The sequence below is a fragment of the Panulirus ornatus genome, chromosome 12 (genome assembly GCF_036320965.1).
Source record: "Panulirus ornatus isolate Po-2019 chromosome 12, ASM3632096v1, whole genome shotgun sequence".
Taxonomy (NCBI): Eukaryota; Metazoa; Arthropoda; class Malacostraca; order Decapoda; family Palinuridae; genus Panulirus; species Panulirus ornatus.
The window spans coordinates 38780219-38801935 of NC_092235.1; the positions used below are offsets into that span (position 1 = coordinate 38780219).

The following is a 21717-nucleotide window of genomic DNA, read 5'->3' on the forward strand; positions in this document are numbered from 1 at the left end:
TATCAATATTGCTACATCAGTTATTGCAGTGGGAAGTGAAACATTCCCTTTTGCTCTCATGTGCTTAATAATTTGACAAACACAGTTCATAAGAACGTATCACCACTTGACATACAGATGTACGAAGGCTTTCGATAACGTTCACTAGCTGAACTCATCTTACATTATCTCACGAAAGTCTGTATACAGCAACACACGTCTTCCACATGGTCCTAAAAGTCCCGTCCCATGAGTCCATGTTCAGCATGTTTCCTTTGAGCTTTTACCTATCTCTTTATTAGCAAAGCACATATGTCCTTGATATTCTTAAAGAAGAGATAATGAAAATGTACTGAGGAATAACAGTAGAACGTCTAATCATGCAAAAGATATGAAAACATTTTATCATCAATCAAAATTCAGAAGTGACAGGAGCAAGCATAACTTACAAAATACTGCTCATATACGATAATGAGTTGCAGATTTCCGAATTTCTATGCAATTAAAATATCAAAAAGCTTGCCAGAGAGTGTAAATCTTTGCCACAACACAGCACATCTGCACTTCATGTGCTCAAAGTAGTGTGTGTGTGTGTATGTGTGTGTGTGTGTGTGTGTGTGTGTGTGTGTGTGTGTGTGTGTGTGTGTGTGTGTATGTGTGTGTGTGTGTGTGTGTGTATGTGTGTGTGTGTGTATGTGTGTGTGTGTGTGTGTGTGTGTGTGTGTGTGTGTGTGCGTGTGTGTGTGTTGGGGGGGTGTTCTTAACAGAAGGAAGTTAATTTATGATTTTGTCAAGTAAAAACACGTAACATATCTCCTGCAAGTCGAAAAAGAAGAATATGTCGGTGGAGGGGAGTGGTTACACAAAGTCCTCCACATCCGTGCTATTTCTCTGCAAAATCAGGAAGAAAGGAATCAGCAAAGAGGTACGAAATCCATAATATGTATATATATACATATATATATATATATATATATATATATATATATATATATATATATATATATATATATATATATATATATTGGGAAAAAAAAAGAGAGGGGAGGATTTCCAGCCTCCCGCTCCCTTCCCTTTTAGTCGCCTTCTACGACACGCAGGGAATACGTGGGAAGTATTTTTTTTTTTTTTTTTTTTTTTTTTTCTCAAAAGAAGGAACAGAGAAGAGGGCCAGGTGAGGATATTCCCTCAAAGACCCAGTCCTCTGTTCTTAACGCTACCTCGCTATCGCGGGAAATGGCAAATAGTATGAAAGAAAAAGAAAAAGATATATATATATATATATATATATAAATATATATATATATATATATATATATATATATATATATATATATACATATATATATATATATATATATATATATATATATATATATATATATATATATATATATATATATATATATATATATATATATATATTTTTTTTTTTTTTTTTTTTTTTTTTTTTCATACTATTCGCCATTTTTCCGCGTTTGCGAGGTAGCGTTAAGAACAGAGGACTGGGCCTTAGAGGGAAAATCCTCACCTGGCCCCCTTCTCTGTTCCTTCTTTTGGAAAATTAAAAAAAAAACGAGAGGGGAGGATTTCCAGCCACCCACTCCCTCCCCTTTTAGTCGCCTTCTACGACACGCAGGGAATACGTGGGAAGTATTCTTTCTCCCCTATCCCCAGGGATAATATATATATATATATATATATATATATATATATATATATGTCGGTGGAGGGGAGTGGTTACACAAAGTCCTCCACACCCGTGCTATTTCTCTGCAAAATCAGGAAGAAAGGAATCAGCAAAGAGGTACGAAATCCATGATATGTCCGCTCCAATAAATTCGCTTACTTCGAAGACAACTCTTGGCTGGAGTTTGCTGTGGCAGATGACCTGGCACTTCACGGGGAGTGTCGTATGTCTGTGGTGAGGGACCATTTCTTCTCCACTAGGTTCGGCATCATCCTGCAGCCAGGCTCGCCTTACAGGGATGCCTTTAGCCTTGAGATCCTTGAGACATACCAGTCAGGGCTTATGGATGCCTGGAAGAAGAAGTACTGGCCAACGTCTCATTGTGCGGTGAACCCCAGTGCCAAACAACCACTTCGGGCACTCAACCTCCTAGACCTAGTTGGCACCATAGTCCTCTACCTGGCTGGGTTTGTTCTTGCGAGCATCGTCTTCCTGATGGAGCTGATAGTGAACAGATACCACTGTTGGCAGAGCAAGGATCCAGACCATTAAGTCTTCAGCTCATCTGAACTTGCTGCTGGAATCTTTAACTTAACTGAACTCACTGCTGGAGTGTTTAGCTCCTCCACCTCATCTGCTCGGATCTTCAGTTCAAGTGGACTACTTCTAAAGACTTCAGCTCATCTGGGCTCACTGAATACAGGCTTTTAGGTATGCTGAACGGAACTACCTTGGCCCACCAGTGATGCTACTACGTTTGTGAATCGGGAACCATTGCAACACAAACCCCGCCAGGTGGTAGAGTTTCCCGCAGTGTATCGAGACAGACTTCCCCAGAACTTTTTTTAAAGGGGAAGTAAATGTTTATAGTTGTGTTACTGGAGTGATAGTTTTCATACATGGTGTTTTGACAAGAAAATAGTGAAATTGGAGAAAAATGTAGCCTAGACATTGAAGCTTATTGATACAGTGGTTAAATTGATGAGAACTGCTATTGACGTTTGTGTAAATAAATTATACATTTCCTTTTTCCATAGCCAGAGGTTGAACCATTATGTGACATTTATTTTTTCATTCATTTCAAGCTAGAAGTTTCAGTTTTCTAAATTCTTTCTTACATTTTTCATATGTATATATATGTATGTGTGTGTGTGTGTATATGTGCGTATGTATGTGTATGTGTGTGTATGTGTATATGTATGTATATATGTATATTATCCCTGGGGATAGGGGTGAAAGAATACTTCCCACGTATTCCTCGCGTGTCGTAGAAAGCGACTAGAGGGGACGGGAGCGGGGGGCCAGAAATCCTCCCCTCCTTGTATTAACTTTCTAAAATGGGAAACAGAAGAAGGAGTCACGCGGGGAGTGCTCATCCTCCTCGAAGGCTCAGAGTGGGGTGCCTAAATGTGTGTGGATGTAACCAAGATGTGAAAAAAGGAGAGATAGGTAGTATGTTTGAGGAAAGGAACCTGGATGTTTTGGCTCTGAGTGAAACGAAGCTCAAGGGTAAAGGGGAAGAGTGGTTTGGGAATGTCTGGGGAGTAAAGTCAGGGGTTAGTGAGAGGACAAGAGCAAGGGAAGGAGTAGCAATACTCCTGAAACAGGAGTTGTGGGAGTATGTGATAGAATGTAAGAAAGTAAATTCTCGATTAATATGGGTAAAACTGAAAGTTGATGGAGAGAGGTGGGTGATTATTAGTGCATATGCACCTGGGCATGAGAAGAAAGATCAAGAGAGGCAAGTGTTTTGGGAGCAGCTGAATGAGTGTGTTAGTGGTTTTGATGCACGAGACCGGGTTATAGTGATGGGTGATTTGAATGCAAAGGTGAGTAATGTGGCAGTTGAGGGAATAATTGGTATACATGGGGTGTTCAGTGTTGTAAATGGAAATGGTGAAGAGCTTGTAGATTTATGTGCTGAAAAAGGACTGATGATTGGGAATACCTGGTTTAAAAAGCGAGATATACATAAGTATACTTATGTAAGTAGGAGAGATGGCCAGAGAGCGTTATTGGATTACGTGTTAATTGACAGGCGTGCGAAAGAGAGACTTTTGGATGTTAATGTGCTGAGAGGTGCAACTGGAGGGATGTCTGATCATTATCTTGTGGAGGCTAAGGTGAAGATTTGTATGGGTTTTCAGAAAAGAAGAGTGAATATTGGGGTGAAGAGGGTGGTGAGAGTAAGTGAGCTTGGAAAGGAGACCTGTGTGAGGAAGTACCAGGAGAGACTGAGTACAGAATGGAAAAAGGTGAGAACAATGGAAGTAAGGGGAGTGGGGGAGAAATGGGATGTATTTAGGGAATCAGTGATGGATTGCGCAAAAGATGCTTGTGGCATGAGAAGAGTGGGAGGTGGGTTGATTAGAAAGGGTAGTGAGTAGTGGGATGAAGAAGTAAGAGTATTAGTGAAAGAGAAGAGAGAGGCATTTGGACGATTTTTGCAGGGAAAAAATAAAATTGAGTGGGAGATGTATAAAAGAAAGAGACAGGAGGTCAAGAGAAAGGTGCAAGAGGTGAAAAAAAGGGCAAATGAGAGTTGGGGTGAGAGAGTATCATTAAATTTTAGGGAGAATAAAAAGATGTTCTGGAAGGAGGTAAATAAAGTGCGTAAGACAAGGGAGCAAATGGGAACTTCAGTGAAGGCCGCAAATGGGGAAGTTATAACAAGTAGTGGTGATGTGAGAAGGAGATGGAGTGGGTATTTTGAAGGTTTGTTGAATGTGTTTGATGATAGAGTGGCAGATATAGGGTGTTTTGGTCGAGGTAGTGTGCAAAGTGAGAGGGTTAGGGAAAATGATTTGGTAAACAGAGAAGAGGTAGTGAAAGCTTTGCGGAAGATGAAAGCCGGCAAGGCAGCAGGTTTGGATGGTATTGCAGTGGAATTTACTAAAAAGGGGGGTGACTGTATTGTTGACTGGTTGGTAAGGTTATTTAATGCATGTATGACTCACGGTGAGGTGCCTGAGGATTGGCGGAATGCGTGCATAGTGCCATTGTACAAAGGCAAAGGGGATAAGAGTGAGTGCTCAACTTACAGATGTATAAGTTTGTTGAGTATTCCTGGTAAATTATATGGGAGGGTATTGATTGAGAGGGTGAAGGCATGTACAGAGCATCAGATTGGAGAAGAGCAGTGTGGTTTCAGAAGTGGTAGAGGATGTGTGGATCAGGTGTTTGCTTTGAAGAATGTATGTGAGAAATACTTAGAAAAGCAAATGGATTTGTATGTAGCATTTATGGATCTGGAGAAAGCATATGATAGAGTTGATAGAGATGCTCTGTGAAAGGTATTAAGAATATATGGTGTGGGAGGCAAGTTGTTAGAAGCAGTGAAAAGTTTTTATCGAGGATGTAAAGCATGTGTACGTGTAGGAAGAGAGGAAAGTGATTGGTTCTCAGTGAATGTAGGTTTGCGGCAGGGGTGTGTGATGTCTCCATGGTTGTTTAATTTGTTTATGGATGGGGTTGTTAGGGAGGTAAATGCAAGAGTTTTGGAAAGAGGGGCAAGTATGAAGTCTGTTGGGGATGAGAGAGCTTGGGAAGTGAGTCAGTTGTTCGCTGATGATACAGCGCTGGTGGCTGATTCATGTGAGAAACTGCAGAAGCTGGTGACTGAGTTTGGTAAAGTGTGTGGAAGAAGAAAGTTAAGAGTAAATGTGAATAAGAGCAAGGTTATTAGGTACAATAGGGTTGAGGGTCAAGTCAATTGGGAGGTGAGTTTGAATGGAGAAAAACTGGAGGAAGTGAAGTGTTTTAGATATCTGGGAGTGGATCTGGCAGCGGATGGAACCATGGAAGCGGAAGTGGTTCATAGGGTGGGGGAGGGGGCGAAAATTCTGGGGGCCTTGAAGAATGTTTGGAAGTCGAGAACATTATCTCGGAAAGCAAAAATGGGTATGTTTGAAGGAATAGTGGCTCCAACAATGTTGTATGGTTGCGAGGCGTGGGCTATGGATAGAGTTGTGCGCAGGAGGATGGATGTGCTGGAAATGAGATGTTTGAGGACAATGTGTGGTGTGAGGTGGTTTGATCGAGTGAGTAACGTAAGGGTAAGAGAGATGTGTGGAAATAAAAAGAACGTGGTTGAGAGAGCAGAAGAGGGTGTTTTGAAGTGGTTTGAGCACATGGAGAGAATGAGTGAAGAAAGATTGACCAAGAGGATATATGTGTCGGAGGTGGAGGGAACGAGGAGAAGAGGGAGACCAAATTGGAGGTGGAAAGATGGAGTGAAAAAGATTTTGTGTGATCGGGGCCTGAACATGCAGGAGGGTGAAAGGAGGGCAAGGAATAGAGTGAATTGGAGCGATGTGGTATACCGGGGTTGACGTGCTGTCAGATGATTGAATCAAGGCATGTGAAACGTCTGGGGTAAACCAGGGAGAGCTGTTTAGGTATGTATATTTGCGTGTGTGGACGTATGTATATACATGTGTATGGGGGGGGGTTGGGCCTTTTCTTTCGTCTGTTTCCTTTGCGGTACCTCGCAAACGCGGGAGACAGCGAAAAAGTATAATGAAAATAATAAATATATATATATATACATATATACATATATATATATATATATATATATATATATATATATATATATATATATATATATATATATATATATATATATATATATATATATATATATATATATATATATATATATATATATATATATATATATATATATATATATATATATATATATATATATATATATATATATATATATATATATATATATATATATATATATATATATATATATATATATATATATATATATATATATATATATATATATATATATATATATATATATATATATATATATATATATATATATATATTTATATATATATATATATATATATATATATATATATATATATATATATATATATATATATATATATATATATATATATATATATATATATATATATATATATATATATATATATATATATATATATATATATATATATATATATATATATATATATATATATATATATATATATATATGATCCACACATCCTCTACCACTTCTGAAACCACACTACTCTTCCCAATCTGATGCTCTGTGCATGCCTTCACTCTCTCTATCAATACTCTCCCATATAATTTCCCAGGAATACTGAAGAAAATTATACCTCTGTAATTTGAGCACTCACTCCTATCCCCTTTGCCTTTGTACAATGGCACTATGCAAGCATTCCGCCAATCCTCAGGCACCTCACCATAAGTCATACATACAATAAATAACCTTACCAACCAGTCAACAATACAGTCACCCCCTTTTTTAATAGGTTCCACTGCAATACCATCCAAACATGCTGCCTTGCCGGCTTTCATCTTTCGCAAAGCTTTTACTACCTCTTCTCTGTTTACCAAATCATTTTCAATAACCCTCTCACTTTGCACACCACCTCGACCAAAACACCCTATATCTGCTACTCTATCATCAAACACATTCAACAAACCTTCAAAATACTCACTCCATCTCCTTCTCACATCACCACTACTCGTTATCACCTCCGCATTAGCCCACTTCACTGAAGTTCCCATTTGCTCCCTTGTCTTACGGACTTTATTTACCTCCTTCCAGAACGTCTTTTTATTCTCCCTAAAATTTAATGATACTCTCTCACCCCAACTCTCATTTGCCCTCTTTTTCACCTCTTGCACCTTTCTCTTGACCTCCTGTCTCTTTCTTTTATACATCTCCCACTCATTTGCATTTTTTCCCTTCAAAAATCGCCCAAATGCCTCTCTTCTCTGTCAATAATAATCTTACTTCTTCATCCCACCACTCGCAACCCTTTCTAATCTGTCCACCTCCCACGCTTCTCATGCCACAAGCATCTTTTCCGCAAGCCATCACTGCTTCTCTAAATACATCCCATTCCTCCCCCACTCCCCTTACCTCCTTTGTTCTCACCTTTTTCCATTCTGTACTCAGTCTCTCCTGGTACTTCCTCACACAAGTCTCCTTCTCAAGCTCACTTACTCTCACCACCCTCTTCACCCCAACATTCTCTCTTCTTTTCTGAAAACCAATACAAATCTTCACCTTCGCCTCCACAAGATAATGATCAGACATCCCTCCAGTTGTTTGCTTTGAAGAATGTATGTGAGAAATAATTAGAAAAGCAAATGGATTTGTATGTAGCATTTATGGATCTGGAGAAGGCATATGATAGAGTTGACAGAGATGATCTATGGAAGGTACTAAGAATATATGGTGTGGGAGACAAGTTTTTAGAAGCAGTGAAAAGTTTTTATCGATGATGTAAGGCATGTGTACGTGTAGGAAGAGAGGAAAGTGATTGGTTCTCAGTGAATGTAGGTTTGCGGCAAGGGTGTGTGATGTCTCCATGGTTGTTTAATTTGTTTATGGATGGGGTTGTTAGGGAGGTGAATGCAAGAGTTTTGGAAAGAGGGGCAAGTATGAAGTCTGTTTTGGATGAGAGAGCTTGAGAAGTGAGTCAGTTGTTGTTCGCTGATGATACCCCTCTGGTGGCTGATTCATGTGAGAAACTGCAAAAGCTGGTGACTGAGTTTGGTAAGTGCGTGAAAGAAAAAAGTTAAGAGTAAATGTAAATAAGAGCAAGGTTATTAGGTACAGTAGGGTTGAGGGTCAAGTCAATTGGGAGGTAAGTTTGAATGGAGAAAAACTGGAGGAAGTAAAGTGCTTTAGATATCTGGAATTGGATCTGGCAGCGGATGGAACCATGGAAGCGGAAGTGAATCATAGGGTAGGGGAGGGGGCGAAAATCCTGGGAGCCTTGAAGAATGTGTGGAAGTCGAGAACATTAGCTCGGAAAGAAGAAATGGGTATGTTTGAAGGAATAGTGGTTCCAAAAATGTTGTATGGTTGCGAGGCGTGGGCTATGGATAGAGTTGTGCGGAGGAGGGTGGATGTGCTGGAAATGAGATGTATGATGACAGTATGTGGTGTGAGGTGGTTTGATCGAGTAAGAAATGTAAGGGTAAGAGAGATGTGTGGAAATAAAAAGAGCGTGGATGAGAGAGCAGAAGAGGGTGTTTTGAAATGGTTTGGTCACATGGAGAGAATGAGTGAGGAAAGATTGACCAAGAGGATATATGTGTCAGAGGTGGAGGGAACGAGGAGAAGTGGGAGACCAAATTGGAGGTGGAAAGATGGAGTGAAATAGATTCTGAGTGACCGGGGCCTGAACATGCAGGATGGTGAAAGTCGGGCAAGGAATAGAGTGAATTGGATTGATGTGGTATACCGGGGTCGATGTGCTGTCAATGGATTGAATCAAGGCATGTGAAGCGCCTGGGGTAAACCATCGAAAGTTCTGTGGGGCCTGGATGTGAAAAGGGAGCTGTGGTTTCGGGCATTATTGAATGACAGCTAGAGTCTGAGTGTGAACGAATGGGGACTTTGTTGTCTTTTCCTAGCGCTACCTCGCACGCATGAGGGGCGAGGGGGATGTGGCGAGGGGGCGATGGGAATGAATAAAGGCAGAGAGTGTGAATTGTGTGCATGTGTATAGATGTATGTGTTTGTGTGTGTATATATATGTGTACATTGGGATGTATGGGTATGTATATTTGCGTGTGTGGACGTGTATGCATATACATGTGTATGCGGGTGGGTTGGGCCATTTCTTTCGTCTGTTTCCTTGCGCTACCTCACAAACACGGGAGACAGCGACAAAGCAAAATAATAAGAATAATATACATACATATATATATATATATATATATATATATATATATATATATATATATATATATATATATATATATATATATATATATTCATACTACTATTCGCCATTTCGCGCATTAGGGAGGTAGCGTTAACAACAGAAGACTCGGCCTTAGAGGGAATATCCTCACCTGACCCCCTTCTCTGTTCCTCCTTTTGGAAAATTAAAAAAAAAAAAAACTAGAGGGAAGGATTTCCAGCCCCTTCTCCCCTATCCCCAGAGATAATATGAAGTATTAAGTCTGTTGGGGATGAGAGAGCTTGGGAAGTGAGTCAGTTGTTGTTCGCTGATGATACAGCGCTGGTGGCTGATTCATGTGAGAAACTGCAGAAGCTGGTGGCTAACTCATGTGAGAAACTGCAGAAGCTGGTGACTGAGTTTGGTAGTGTGTGAAAGAAGAAAGTTAAGAGTAAATGTGAATAAGAGCAAGGTTATTAGGTACAGTAGGGTTGAGGGTCAAGCCAATTGGGAGGTAAGTTTGAATGGAGAAAAACTGGAGGAAGTAAAGTGTTTTAGATATCTGGGAGTGGATCTGGCAGCGGATGGAACCATGGAAGCGGAAGTGGATCATAGGGTGGGGGAGGGGGCGACAATTCTTGGAGCCTTGAAGAATGTGTGGAAGTCGAGAACATTATCTCGGAAAGCAAAAATGGGTATGTTTGAAGGAATAGTAGTTCCAACAATGTTGTATGGTTGCGAGGCGTGGGCTATGGATAGAGTTGTGCGCAGGAGGATGGATGTGCTGGAAATGAGATGTTTGAGGACAATGTGTGGTGTGAGGTGGTTTGATCGAGTAAGTAACGTAAGGGTAAGAGAGATGTGTGGAAATAAAAAGAGCGTGATTGAAAGAGCAGGAGAGTGTGTTTTGAAATGGTTTGGGCACATGGAGAGAATGAGTGAGGAAAGATTGACCAAGAGGATATATGTGTCGGAGGTGGAGGGAACGAGGAGAAGTGGGAGACCAAATTGGATGTGGAAAGATGGAGTGAAAAATATTTTGTGTTATCGGGGCCTGAACATGCAGGATGGTGAAAGGAGGGCAAGGAATAGAGTGAATTGGATCGATGTGGCATATCGGGGTTGACATGCTGTCAGTGGATTGAATCAGGGCATGTGAAGCGTTTGGGGTAATCCATGGAAAGCTGTGTAGGTATGTATATTTGCGTGTGTGGACGTATGTATATACATGTGTATGGGGGTGGGTTGGGCCATTTCTTTCGTCTGTTTCCTTGCGCTACCTCGCAAACGCGGGAGACAGCGACAAAGCAAAAAAAAAAAGAAAATATATATATATATATATATATATATATATATATATATATATATATATATATATATATATATATATATATATATATATAGATATAGATATAGATATATATATATATATATATATATATATATATATATATATATATATATATATATATATATATATATATATATATATGGTATGGTGTTGGATGGTAATGCAGTGGAATTTATTAAAAAAAGGGGTGACTGTATTGTTGACTACTTGGTTAGGATATTCAATGTATGTATGGTTCATGGTGAAGTGCCTGAGGATTGGCAGAATGCATGTATAGTGCCATTGTACAAAGGCAAAGGGGTTAGAAGTGAGTTTTCAAATTACAGAGATATATGCTTGTTGAGTATTCCTGGGAAATTATATGGGAGGGTATTGATCTAGAGGGTGAAGGCATATACAGAGCATCAGATTGATGAAGAGCATGTGTGGTTTCAGAAGTTGTAGAGGATGTGTGGAACAGGAGTTTGCTTTGAAGAATGTATCTGAGAAATACTTTGAAAAACAGATGGATTTATATGTAGCATTTATGAATCTGGAGAAGGCATATGATTGAGTTGACAGAGATGCTCTGTGGAAGGCATCAAAAGTATACGGTGTGAGAGGCAAGTTGCTAGAAGCAGTGAAAAGCACTTATCAAGGATGTAAGGCATGCGTACGAGCAGGAAGAGAGGAAAGTGATTGGCTCCTAGTGAGCTGGCTTGCGGCAGGAGTGCCTGATGTCTCCATGGTTGCTAATTTGTTTATGCGTAGGGTGTTAGGGTGGCGAATGCAAGAGCCCTGGAGAGACGGGCAAGTATGCAGTCTGTTGCGGATGAGAGAGCCCGGGAAGTTGGAATATATATTAAAATACCATTACTGGTCTTACTCTTTTCACTTTTTTGGTACTGGGAAATAAATGTAGAGAGTTTCAAGGCCAAAAGCTGAATTTTGTTTTAATTATATGACATGACTCAGGCAAATTGCAAATTAATATTATGGGTTTTATGCCAATCCATCCATCAGGTGCTGGGAGGTATCAGTAAAAATGTGTCATATGTATCTTATTCTGATTTACAGAATAATATGATTAAAATGTGATTAAACAATGGACAATGGAAGCTAACAATTCAGCATTTGCTATGTTACACAGACGACACAAAAATATGCAAAACGCTTTAAAGTATACACATGCAACAAATGAAATGACTTATCTGACTCTAAACACCAATCATAAAGAACCCTAAGATCACTGTTAGCTGTGGGTAACAGATGTATCTTCAGCCTAATACTAACTTATTCCAGATGGTTAAAAATGTGTTCTGTGTTCTTACCTACTCCACCTGGGAAAGCATGGTGTTAGGTGTGACAGCAAAGCTCAGCCAATCCTGCCACTTGTCTGGCTACATTTTCATACCAGTGTGCTAAGCAGTTAAATCAACATGTAAATGAAAGGTCTTGCCAGCAAAGCTGAGGATTCATTTTAGTAATTACACATTATGATTGCAGGTTTGTTTGTCTAGGCTACCATCCATTCATCAAATCTGTCCATTCGTTAAATGATCTCTTTTCAAAAACAGGCTGACATACCACATTTTAAGTGGAAACATTCCTTTGATGTTTCATAAAATTTCACTGCATAATTTTTGTAAATGACAGACGGTACTGCAATGAAAATTTAAAGAGCATATATACATCCTAAGAGACTGTATATAAAACTTTCCTTTGTATATATATATATATAAATTTATATATATATATATATATATATATATATATATATATATATATATATATATATATATATATATATATATATAGTGTTTCCCATTTTAGAAAGTTAATACAAGGAGGGGAGGATTTCCGGCCCCCCGCTCCCGTCCCCTCTAGTCGCTTTCTACGACACGCGAGGAATTACGTGGGAAGTATTCTTTCACCCCTATCCCGGAAAGCAAAAATGGGTATGTTTGAAGGAATAGTAGTTCCAACAATGTTGTATGGTTGCGAGGCGTGGGCTATGGATAGAGTTGTGCGTAGGAGGATGGATGTGCTGGAAATGAGATGTTTGAGGACAATGTGTGGTGTGAGGTGGTTTGATCGAGTAAGTAACGTAAGGGTAAGAGAGATGTGTGGAAATAAAAAGAGCGTGGTTGAGAGAGCAGAAGAGGGTGTTTTGAAATGGTTTGGGCACATGGAGAGAATGAGTGAGGAAAGATTGACCAAGAGGATATATGTGTCGGAGGTGGAGGGAACGAGGAGAAGAGGGAGACCAAATTGGAGGTGGAAAGATGGAGTGAAAAGGATTTTGTGTGATCGGGCCCTGAACATGCAGGAGGGTGAAAGGAGGGCAAGGAATAGAGTGAATTGGAGCGATGTGGTATACAGGGGTTGACGTGCTGTCAGTGGATTGAATCAAGGCATGTGAAGCGTCTGGGGTAAACCATGGAAAGCTGTGTAGGTATGTATATTTGCGTGTGTGGACGTGTGTATGTACATGTGTATGGGGGGGGTTGGGCCATTTCTTTCGTCTGTTTCCTTGCGCTACCTCGCAAACGCGGGAGACAGCGACAAAGTATAAAAAAAAAAAAAAAAAAAAAAAAAAAAAATATATATATATATATATATATATATATATATATATATATGCATATAAATTCCTATGAGTCCACGGGGAAAATGAAACACGAAAAGTTCCCACGTGAACTTTCGTGAAATAATCACATCATCAGGGGAGACACAAGAGAGAAATATAAAAGTCAGTTGATATACATCGAAGAGACGAAGCTAGGACGCCATTTGGTAAACATGTTTACCAAAACATGTTTACCAGTCACATAATTACCAAATAGCGTCCTAGCTTCGACTCTTCAATGCATATCAACTGACTGTTATATTTCTCTCTTGTGTCTTCCCTGATGATGTGATTATTACACGAAAGTGAACTTGGGAAGTTTTCGTGTTTCATTTTCCCCGCGGACTCATAAGAATATCTTCATCACGCGCAAAATTGTGATCCTTTCCAATATATATATATATATATATATATATATATATATATATATATATATATATATATATATATATATATATATATATATATATTTATTTATTTATTTATTTATTTATTATACTTTGTCGCTGTCTCCCGCGTTTGCGAGGTAGCGCAAGGAAACAGACGAAAGAAATGGTCCAACCCCCCCCCCCATACACATGTATATACATACGTCCACACACGCAAATATACATACCTACACAGCTTTCCATGGTTTACCCCAGACGCTTCACATGCCTTGATTCAATCCACTGACAGCACGTCAACCCCGGTATACCACATCGCTCCAATTCACTCTATTCCTTGCCCTCCTTTCACCCTCCTGCATGTTCAGGCCCCGATCACACAAAATCTTTTTCACTCCATCTTTCCACCTCCAATTTGGTCTCCCTCTTCTCCTCGTTCCCTCCACCTCCGACACATATATCCTCTTGGTCAATCTTTCCTCACTCATTCTCTCCATGTGCCCAAACCATTTCAAAACACCCTCTTCTGCTCTCTCAACCACGCTCTTTTTATTTCCACACATCTCTCTTACCCTTACGTTACTCACTCGATCAAACCACCACGCACCACACATTGTCCTCAAACATCTCATTTCCAGCACATCCATCCTCCTGCGCACAACTCTATCCATAGCCCACGCCTCGCAACCATACAACATTGTTGGAACCACTGTTCCTTCAAACATACCCATTTTTGCTTTCCGAGATAATGTTCTCGACTTCCACACATTCTTCAAGGCCCCCAGAATTTTCGCCCCCTCCCCCAGCCTACGATCCACTTCCGCTTCCATGGTTCCATCCGCTGCCAGATCCACTCCCAGATATCTAAAACACTTCACTTCCTCCAGTTTTTCTCCATTCAAACTCACCTCCCAATTGACTTGACCCTCAACCCTACTGTACCTAATAACCTTGCTCTTATTCACATTTACTCTTAACTTTCTTCTTCCACACACTTTACCAAACTCAGTCACCAGCTTCTGCAGTTTCTCACATAAATCAGCCACCAGCGCTGTATCATCAGCGAACAACAACTGACTCACTTCCCAAGCTCTCTCATCCCCAACAGACTTCATACTTGCCCCTCTTTCCAAAACTCTTGCATTTACCTCCCTAACAACCCCATCCATAAACAAATTAAACAACCATGGAGACATCACACACCCCTGCCGCAAACCTACATTCACTGAGAACCAATCAATTTCCTCTCTCTGTCAATGGATTGAATCAAGGCATGTGAAGCGTCTGGGGTAAACCATGGAAAGCTGTGTAGGTATGTATATTTGCGTGTGTGGACGTATGTATATACATGTGTATGGGGGTGGGTTGGGCCATTTCTTTCGTCTGTTTCCTTGCGCTACCTCGCAAACGCGGGAGACAGCGACAAAGCAAAAAAAAAAAAAAAAATATATATATATATATATATATATATATATATATATATATATATATATATATATATATATATATATATATATATATATATATATATATTCACTCTATTCCTTGCCCTCCTTTCACCCTCCTGCATGTTCAGGCCCCGATCACTCAAAATCATTTTCACTCCATCTTTCCACCTCCAATTTGGTCTCCCAATTCTGCTCGTTCCCACCACCTCTGACATATATATCCTCTTGGTCAATCTTTCCTCACTCATTCTCTCCATGTGACTAAATCATTTCAAAACACCCTCTTCTGCTCTCTCAACCACGCTCTTTTTATTACCACACATCTCTCTTGCCCTTTCATTACTTACTCGATCAAACCACCTCACACCACAGATTCTCCTCAAATATCTCATTTCCAGCATATCCACCCTCCTCCGCACAACTCTATCTATAGCACACGCCTCGCAACCATATAACATTGTTGGAACCACTATTCCTTCAAACATACCCATTTTTGCTTTCCGAGATAACGATCTCGACTTCCAGACATTCTTCAACGCTACCAGAACTTCCGTTCCCTCCCCCACCGTATGATTCACTTCCACTTCCACGGTTCCATCCGCTGCCAAATCCACTCCCAAATATCTAAAACACATTACTTCCTCCAGTTTTTCTCCATTCATACTTACCTCCCAAAAGACTTGCCCCTCAACCCTACTGTACCTAATAACCTTGCTCTAATTCACATTTTCTCTAAGCTTTCTTCTTTCACACACTTTGCCAACTCAGTCACCAGCTTCTGCAGTTTCTCAAACGAATCAGCCACCAGCGCTGTATGATCAGCGATCAACAACTGACTCAGTTCCCAAGCTCTCTCCTCCACAACACAGTGCATACTTGCCCCTCTTTCCAAAACTCTTGCATTCACCTCCCTAACAACCCCATCGACAAACAAATTAAACAACCATGGAGACATCACTCACCCCTGCCGGAAACCAACATTCACTGAGAACCAATCACTTTCCTCTCTTCCTACACTTACACATGCGTTACATCCGCGATAGAAACTTCATTGATTCTAACAACCATATATTCTAAATACCTTCCACAGAGCATGTGTATGAACTCTATCATATGCCTTCTCCAGATCCATAAATGCTACATACAAATCCATTTGCTTTTCTAAGTATTTCTCACATACATTCCTCAAAGCAAGCACCTGATCCACACATCCTTTATCACTTCTGAAACCACACTGCTCTTCCCCAATCTAATTCTCTGTACATGCCTTCACCCTCTCAATCAATACCCTCACATATAATTTACCAGGAATACACAACAAACTTATACCTCTGTAATTTGAGCATTCACTTTCATCCCCTTTGCCTTTGTACAATGGCACTATGCAAGCATTCCGCCAATCATTACGCACCTCACCATGAATAGTTCATACATAAAATAACTTTACCAACCAGTCAACAATACAGTCATCCACTTTTTTACTAATTTCCACTGCAATACCATCCAAACCCGCTGCCTTGCCGGTTTTCATATTCCGCAAAGCTTTTACTACCTCTTTTCTGTTTACCAAATCATTCTCCCTAATCCTCTCACTTTGCACACCACCTCGACCAAAACACCCTATGTCTGCGACTCTATCATCAAACACATTCAACAAACCTTAAAAATACTCACTCCATCTCCTTCTCACATCACCACTACTTGTTATCACCTCCCCATTAGCCCCGTTCACTGAAGTTCCCATTTGTTCCCTTGTCTTACATTATTTACCTCCTTCCAAAACATCTTTTTATTCTCCCTAAAATTTAATGATACTCTTTCACCCCAACTCTCATTTGCCCTCTTTTTCACCCCTTGAACTTTTCTCTCGACCTCCTGCCTCTTTCTTTTATACATCTCCCACTCATTTGCGTATTTTCCCTGCAAAAATCGTCCAAATGCCTCTCTCTTCTCTTTCACTAATAATCTTACTTCTTCATCCAACTACTCACTACCCTTTCTAATCTGCCCACCTCCCACGCTTCTCATGCCACAAGCATCTTTTGCGCAAGCCATCACTCCTTCCCTAAATACACACCATTCCTCCCCCACTCCTCTTATATCCTTTGCTCTCGCCTTTTTCCAATCCGTACGCATTCTCTCCTGGTACTTCCTCACACAACTCTGTTTCCTAAGCACACTTATTCTCACCGCTCTTTTCACCCCAACATTCTCTCTTCTTTTCTGAAAACCTTTACAAATCTTCACCTTCGCCTCCACAAGATAATAATCAGACATCCCTCAAGTTGTAACTCTCAGTACATTAACATCCAAAAGTCTCACTTTGGCGCGCCTGTCAATTAACACGTAATCCAATAACGCTCTCTGGCCATCTCTCCTACTTATATACGTATACTTAAGTATATCTCTCTTTTTAAACCAGGTATTCCTAATGACCATCCTTTTTCATCACATAAATCTACAAGCTCTTCACCATTTCCATTTACAACACTGAACACCCCCATGTACACTAATTATTCCCTAAACTGCCACTTTTCTCACCTTTGCATTCAAATCATCAATCACTATAACCCGGTCTCGTTCATCAAAACTACTAACACACTCACTCAACTGCTCCCAAAACACTTGCCTCTCATGATCTTTCTTCTTATGCCCAGGTGCATATGCACCAATAATCACCCATCTCTCTCCATCTACTTTCAGTATTACCCATATCAATCAAGAGTTCACTTTCTTAGACTATATCACATACTCCCACCACTCCTGTTTCAGGAGTAGTGCTACTCCTTCCCTTGCTCTTCTCTCACTAACCCCTAACTTCACTCCCCAGACATTTCCAAACCACTTTATCTTGTGGAGGCTAAGGTGAAGATTAGTATGGGTTTACAGAAAAGAAGAGTGAATGTTGGGGTGAAGAAGGTGGTGAGAGTAAGTGAGCTTGGGAAGGAGACCTGTGTGAAGAAGTATCAGGAGAGACTGTGTACAGAATGGAAAAAGGTGAGAACAATGGAAGTAAGGGGAGTGGGGGAGGAATGGGATGTATTTAGGGAATCAGTGATGGACTGCGCAAAAGATGCTTGTGGCATGAGAAGAGTGGGAGGTGGGCTGTTTAGAAAGGGTAGTGAGTGGTGGGATGAAGAAGTAAGAGTATTAGTGAAAGAGAAGAGAGAGGCATTTGGACGATTTTTGCAGGGAAAAAATGCAATTGAGTGGGAGAAGTATAAAAGAAAGAGACAGGAGGTCAAGAGAAAGGTGCAAGAGGTGAAAAAAGGGCAAATGAGAGTTGAGGTGAGAGACTATCAGTAAATTTTAGGGAGAATAAAAAGATGTTCTGGAAGGAGGTAAATAGGGTGCGTAAGACAAGGGAGCAAATGGGAACTTCAGTGAAGGGCGTAAATGGGGAGGTGATAACAAGTAGTGGTGATGTGAGAAGGAGATGGAATGAGTATTTTGAAGGTTTGTTGAATGTGTCTGATGACAGAGTGGCAGATATAGGGTGTTTGGGTCGAGGTGGTGTGCAAAGTGAGAGGGTTAGGGAAAATGATTTGGTAAACAGAGAAGAGGTAGTAAAAGCTTTGCGGAAGATGAAAGCCGGCAAGGCAGCAGGTTTGGATGGTATTGCAGTGGAATTTATTAAAAAAGGGGGTGACTGTATTGTTGACTGGTTGGTAAGGTTATTTAATGTATGTATGACTCATGGTGAGGTGCCTGAGGATTGGCGGAATGCGTGCATAGTGCCATTGTACAAAGGCAAAGGGGATAAGAGTGAGTGCTCAAATTACAGAGGTATAAGTCTGTTGAGTATTCCTGGTAAATTATATGGGAGGGTATTGATTGAGAGGGTGAAGGCATGTACAGAGCATCAGATTGGGGAAGAGCAGTGTGGTTTCAGAAGTGGTAGAGGATGTGTGGATCAGGTGTTTGCTTTGAAGAATGTATGTGAGAAATACTTAGAAAAGCAAATGGATTTGTATGTAGCATTTATGGATCTGGAGAAGGCATATGATAGAGTTGATAGAGATGCTCTGTGGAAGGTATTAAGAATATATGGTGTGGGAGGCAAGTTGTTAGAAGCAGTGAAAAGTTTTTATCGAGGATGTAAGGCATGTGTACGTGTAGGAAGAGAGGAAAGTGATTGGTTCTCAGTGAATGTAGGTTTGCGGCAGGGGTGTGTGATGTCTCCATGGTTGTTTAATTTGTTTATGGATGGGGTTGTTAGGGAGGTAAATGCAAGAGTCTTGGAAAGAGGGGCAAGTATGAAGTCTGTTGGGGATGAGAGAGCTTGGGAAGTGAGTCAGTTGTTGTTCGCTGATGATACAGCGCTGGTGGCGGATTCATGTGAGAAACTGCAGAAGCTGGTGACGGAGTTTGGTAAAGTGTGTGGAAGAAGAAAGTTAAGAGTAAATGTGAATAAGAGCAAGGTTATTAGGTACAGTAGGGTTGAGGGTCAAGTCAATTGGGAGGTGAGTTTGAATGGAGAAAAACTGGAGGAAGTGAAGTGTTTTAGATATCTGGGAGTGGATCTGTCAGCGGATGGAACCATGGAAGCGGAAGTGGATCATAGGGTGGGGGAGGGGGCGAAAATTTTGGGAGCCTTGAAAAATGTGTGGAAGTCGAGAACATTATCCCGGAAAGCAAAAATGGGTATGTTTGAAGGAATAGTGGTTCCAACAATGTTGTATGGTTGCGAGGCGTGGGCTATGGATAGAGTTGTGCGCAGGAGGATGGATGTGCTGGAAATGAGATGTTTGAGGACAATGTGTGGTGTGAGGTGGTTTGATCGAGTAAGTAACGTAAAGGTAAGAGAGATGTGTGGAAATAAAAAGAGCGTGGTTGAGAGAGCAGAAGAGGGTGTTTTGAAATGGTTTGGGCACATGGAGAGAATGAGTGAGGAAAGATTGACCAAGAGGATATATGTGTCGGAGGTGGAGGGAACGAGGAGAAGAGGGAGACCAAATTGGAGGTGGAAAGATGGAGTGAAAAGGATTTTGTGTGATCGGGGCCTGAACATGCAGGAGGGTGAAAGGAGGGCAAGGAATAGAGTGAATTGGAGCGATGTGGTATACAGGGGTTGACGTGCTGTCAGTGGATTGAATCAAGGCATGTGAAGCGTCCGAGGTAAACCATGGAAAGCTGTGTAGGTATGTATATTTGCGTGTGTGGACGTGTGTATGTACATGTGTATGGGGGGGGTTGGGCCATTTCTTTCGTCTGTTTCCTTGCGCTACCTCGCAAACGCGGGAGACAGCGACAAAGTATAAAAAAAAAAAGATATATATATATATACATATATATATATATATATATATATATATATATATATATATATATATATATATATATATATATATATATATATATATATATATATATATATGTATATATATATATTTATCTATTTATTAATTTATTAATTTTGCTTTGTCGCTATCTCCCGCGTTAGCGAGGTATCTCAAGGAAACAGACGAAAGAATGGCCAACCCACCCACATACACATCTATATACAAACACGTTCACACACGCAAATATACATACCTATACATCTCAACGCATACCCACACAGACATATACATATATATACATGTACATAATTCATACTGTCTGCCTTTTTTCATTCTCATCGCCACCTCGCCACACATAGAATAACAACCCCCTCCCCCCCCTCATGTGCGCGAGGTAGCGCTAGGAAAGACAACAAAAGCCACACACGTTCACATTCAGTCTCTCGCTGTCATGTCATTATGCACCGAAACCACAGCTCCCTTTCTACATCCAGGCCTCACAGAACTTTTCATGGCTTCCCCCATACGTTTCACATGCCCTGGTTCAATCCATTGACAGCACGTCGACCCCAGTATACCACATCGTTCCAATTCACACTTTTCCTTGTACGCCTTTCACCCTCCTGCATGTTCAGGCCCCGATCACTCAAAATCTTTTTCACTCCATCTTTCCACCTTCAATTTGGTCTCTCACTTCTACTAGTTCCCTCCACCTCTGACACATATATCCTCTTAGTCAATCTTTCCACACTCATTATCTCCATGTGACCAAACCATTTCAAAACACCCTCTTCTGCTCTCTCAACCACTCTCTTTTTTATCGCCACACATCTTTCTTACATTATTATTACTTACTCGATCAAACCACCTCACACCACATATTGTCCTCAAACATCTCATTTCCAGCACATCCACTCTCCTGCGCACAACTCTATCCATACCCCACGTCTCGCAACCATATAACATTGTTGGAACCACTATTCCTTCAAACATACACATTTTTGCTTTCCGAGATAATGTTCTCGACTTCCCCTTATTCTTCAAGGCTCCGAGAACTTCCGGCCCACTCTCCCACCCTATGATTCACTTCCGTTTCCATGGTTCCATCCGCTGCAAAATCCACTCCCACATATCTAAAACACTTTACTTCCTCCAGTTTACCTACATTCAAACTTACCTCCCAATTGACTGGTCCCTCAATCCTACTGTACCTAATAACCTTGCTCTTATTTACATTTACTCTCAGCTTTCTTCTTTCACACAATTTACC

The 21717-nt window shown here is 40.5% G+C and overlaps 1 protein-coding gene across 2 annotated transcripts in view; it reads right to left on the bottom strand.

Annotated features, from left to right (window-relative positions):
- LOC139752021 (plasma membrane calcium-transporting ATPase 3-like) overlaps window positions 1–21717 on the bottom strand; it is a 393564-nt gene that overhangs the window by 285420 nt on the left and 86427 nt on the right. The gene's annotated exons all lie outside the window — the stretch shown is intronic.